The following is a 4,246-nucleotide window of genomic DNA, read 5'->3' as shown; positions in this document are numbered from 1 at the left end:
GGGGGTCTTTTGTCTCGGCCATCTGGTCGCACCTAATCCCTCGGCCATTTGGTCACATTCACTAATTTCCAATGGGGCGACCAGATGGCCGTGCCGGCCAGGAAGTCCTTATGGGGGCTCAATTGCCTCCCCAACCAAGCCAGGTCTCCAGGAGGTTGGGCGCTTCCGCGCCCTGGGTCCCCTTTGTCACTTGGTGCGCACAGGTTTCCAGAAAGAGGGGTAGCCTTCCTCCGGATTACTAGGGGCATGGTATACCGGAACACCCCTACCGGCCGGGCTGGCAGTTCCTTGCCGGGGACCAGATGGGCTATGCCTGGACCACACCTCCCCTCCATCAGGGGGGCTCCCTCCTCCGGCCCACAACATGGCAAAGTGCCCCAGGACGGGCTCAATGGGTCCCGCGGTCTTCCCCAGGGTGTCCGTGCATGAGAGCTCTGGGGGTTCCCTCTGGGCTTGAGGCTTGACCGGGGTCGCAGAGCCCCTGGAAGCAGAACAACTGAGCCCTGCATGGGAAGGCGGGAGCCCAACCGTGAAGGCTCGGGTCGGGCAGATGGGAGTACTTTCGGTCCCGACCATCTGGACGCATCTTTCCCCTCGGCCATCTGGTAACATGCAATGCTTTCCAATGGGGCGACCAGATGGCCGGGCCACCCTGAATATCCCGATGAGGGCTCATTTGCCTCTCGGATCCTAGCTAGGGCTCTCAGAGGTTGGGCGCGTCTGTTCCTAGGGTCCCCTCAGTCTTGCGGTGCGCAAAGGTTACCAGAAAGGGGGGTTGCCTTCCTCCAGATTACTATGGACAAGGTACTCTGGGACCCCTCTCGGCTAGCGGTCCTCGGCCGGCAGCTGGACGAGCCGGGATGCCGCCCCAGCCATCGGGCTTCCTCCCTGGGCCTGCCGCGTGACAGGATGCCCTGGATGGGTTCCGGCGGGCCCGGGGAGACTCCCCCTGATGGGCTGGGTCCAGGGGCCCTGGGCTCCGTCCTGGGTCCTGCCGCGCGGCAGGGTGCCCGGGACGGGGTCCGGCAGGCCTGGGGAGGCTCGCCCTGCGCCTCGGGGCCTGGGAGCCCCGGCTGGGTCCTAGGGCCCGGCGGGGGCTTCCGGGTGGGGTGCTCCGGCCCTGTCCCCTGGCCTGCCGCTACACCTTCGTGCCCCCACAAGTTCAGACCCCCCCCTATCGCCCGTGGCAGGGTCCCTCGCCGGGTCCTGCCGTGGAGGTACGCCGCGGGCACGCCTGGCCCCGAGAAGGGGCCTGGTGACCGGTCCGCCCCGGGCCTGTCCTGGGGCACCTGGCTGCGTGCCGCGCAAGGCTGTCTGTGGTGTCCCACCGGCTGCCAGCGCGCACGCGCCTCGGGCGCCCATCTCCGTAGCTGGCTTCCCAGAGAGGGCAAAGCCCTTCCGGATGTGATTGCCAGGTAGGCCAGGCCCCTGCTCCGGCAGGGGCCTGCCCTCTCCCGGGCAGCCCCCTTTGACGCTCCAGCTTCATTCTTCCGACTACGACCTCAGATCAGACGTGGCGACCTGCTGAATTTAAGCATATTATTAAGCGGAGGAAAAGAAACTAACCAGGATTCCCTCCGTAACGGCGAGTGAAGAGGGAAGAGCCCAGCGCCAAATCCCCGCCCGGCGGCAGGTGCGGGAAATGTGGCGTACAGAAGACTGACTCCCCGGTGTCGCTCAGGGGGCCCAAGTCCTTCTGATCGAGGCTCACCCCGCGGACGGTGTTAGGCCGGTAGCGGCCCCGGCGCGCCGGGATCGGGTCTTCTCGGAGTCGGGTTGCTTGGGAATGCAGCCCAAAGCGGGTGGTAAACTCCATCTAAGGCTAAATACGGGCGCGAGACCGGTAGCCAACAAGTACCGTTAGGGAAAGTTGAAAAGAACTTTGAAGAGAGAGTACAAGAGGGCGTGAAACCGCCGAGAGGTAAACGGGTGGGGTCCATGCGGTCCGCCCGGAGGATTCAACACAGCGGGAAGGTCGGTGGCCCGGGAGTTCCGGATCCCCTCTGCGGGACCGGGGCCCGGACCCTACCCGGCCCCCGCAGGGCGCATTTCCTCTGCTGCGGTGTGCCGCGACCGGCTCCAGGTCGGCTGGGAAGGCTTTGGGGTGGCAGGTCGACTGGGGCGGACTGTTCTCAGTGCGCCCCGACCGCGTCGCATCGCTGGGCGGGGAGGCTCACACCGGGCGCCGGGGGTCTGCGGCGATGTCGGTTACCCACCCGACCCGAAACACGGACCAAGGAGTCTAACACGTGCGCGAGTCGGAGGGCCGAGCGAAACCCTGTGGCGCAATGAAGGTGAGGGCCGGCGCGCGCCGGCTGAGGTGGGATCCCGCCGCGCTTCCAGCGGCGGGCGCACCACCGGCCCGTCTCGCCCACTCGGTCGGGGAGGTGGAGCATGAGCGTGCGTGATAGGACCCGAAAGATGGTGAACTATGCCTGGGCAGGGGGAAGCCAGAGGAAACTCTGGTGGAGGTCCGTAGCGGTCCTGACGTGCAAATCGGTCGTCCGACCTGGGTATAGGGGCAAAAGACTAATCGAACCATCTGTGAGAAGTTGGCCTGATATGTAGTGCTCACTATTCTAGTGATCACTGTGTATCATTCCAAACAACCCTTATTGATGATTGGTTGTAAGTCAACCTTATAGACCAGCTATCCTAGTAGCATGGACAAGAGCAGTGTTCAGGCTAAACTCTAGAGGGCGTGTTAAGCCAGCTGTTATACCATCACATATACCCCTTGAACACCAAGTGAAAGGACACCACACACGTTGTTATGAAAATAAAAGGATATTTATTTATAACAAGTCTACCCTGATCTCTTTATGAGTCAGGGAGCTAAGCACACAACAAAACTCTTAAGAAAATACTTTAAGTTGCACAATTTACACAAATGCCCGATCGGCACGAAAAACCATACACTACAAAAGTGGAATGCGAAATACTAGCAGGTAAGTAACGTGATCCAGAGGCTTTAGGATCGCTAAGACTACACTACTGAACCTTCAGGTTAGGAGCAGGAGGCCTAGGGAGATCGGGTGCAGAGTGTGCACTCTCACGCGGGATGCAGGACAAAGTCTATGGATGCTAGATTTCGTAAAGTTACTGTTATCGGACGAATCCGACTAGCTAGGCTGAAAACGAAAAAGGATCTGGACACTTAGATAGTGAACCTACGTTGGAGCACCGAAATGCTCAAGTTACCTAGCCCAGGGGCTGCGGCTGCATAGGGTTCAAAAGACGTCGGGAATCCTCGTTACAGTCTATGGAGCCTGAAAGAAGAAGTTGCTGGCAGGCGACCAGTGATGATGTCCGGAGTGATCCGGGCCTGGATCGAAGATGGAGACGACCTGAAAGCAGAGGGGACTCAGTTCTTAATCACTAGCCAGTGATTAGGTGGGCACCAGGATCGCACCGGATGAAGTCACCTCGACCAGGTGAGTGGGCGACGCTGGGCTCTGCAGTCTCTCGGACCAGGAGGCGTTGTCGGCGACCAGCATGGAGGTGCGAGCTGTCCCACAAAGGTGCCTGCTGTCGGCGATGCTGGACCCAGGACTGGGGCAGCAACCCTTGGCAAAGGCAAGCCCACGCGGTGGACTTAAGATGGCGTCTAGAGTGGACCAGGAGGGTCCGGGGTGCTCCTCTCTTGGAAGGGAGCAAGGGCCAGTCTGGAGCAATCAGACCAGCGGTGTAATCGTCGTGGTTTGTCGTCAGGAGGGCCACTAGCCAGCAGGCAAGTGACCGGACCACGCGGTGAGCAGCAAAGAGCAGAGGGGCCCCACGCAGATGTCGTGGATGCTGGGGGGCTGGACTTCGTTGCTGGAGCTGCTCAGGGTTGGGGCTTCTCAAACCCCAAAGCACTCACTCGAGGATCCCTCGGCAGTCGTGCTGGATAAGCGTTGTGCAATTTTGAAGATGGCCGGTTCCTTCAGGTCTCGTCACACCCACGAATCTCAGCTGGGCTGATGATGTAGGTAGAGGTCAGAGGTGCCAGGGAATCCGGCTCTCATCGAGCTGGGCAGTCTTGATCCGGAGGATGGACGTGTAGCAAACCGCAAGCGCTTAGATGGTGCCCGCTGATGCAGGGTGGTTACTCCTTAGCCACAAGGGAGAGTCTTCAGAAATGTTCAAGAGTTCTTTCATGGAAAGTAGTCAAGATTCAGAAATATCTAATTTGGGAAGGGGGCCTGCTCCTACCTTTATTCAAGAAAAAGGGGCTGGCACGCGACTAGGTCCTGCCCATGGGTGG

At 60.4% G+C, this 4,246-nt stretch overlaps 1 pseudogene; it reads left to right on the top strand.

Annotated features, from left to right (window-relative positions):
* Positions 1-1,520: 1,520 nt before the first annotated feature.
* The window catches only part of LOC147678948 (28S ribosomal RNA), a 4,727-nt pseudogene continuing 2,001 nt past the window's right edge, over positions 1,521-4,246 (top strand).

The sequence above is a fragment of the Lissotriton vulgaris genome, chromosome 11, assembly GCF_964263255.1.
Source record: "Lissotriton vulgaris chromosome 11, aLisVul1.2, whole genome shotgun sequence".
NCBI lineage: Eukaryota > Metazoa > Chordata > Amphibia > Caudata > Salamandridae > Lissotriton > Lissotriton vulgaris.
Note: the sequence above shows the minus strand (reverse complement) of the source record. Positions and strands in the feature narration are given on the sequence as shown.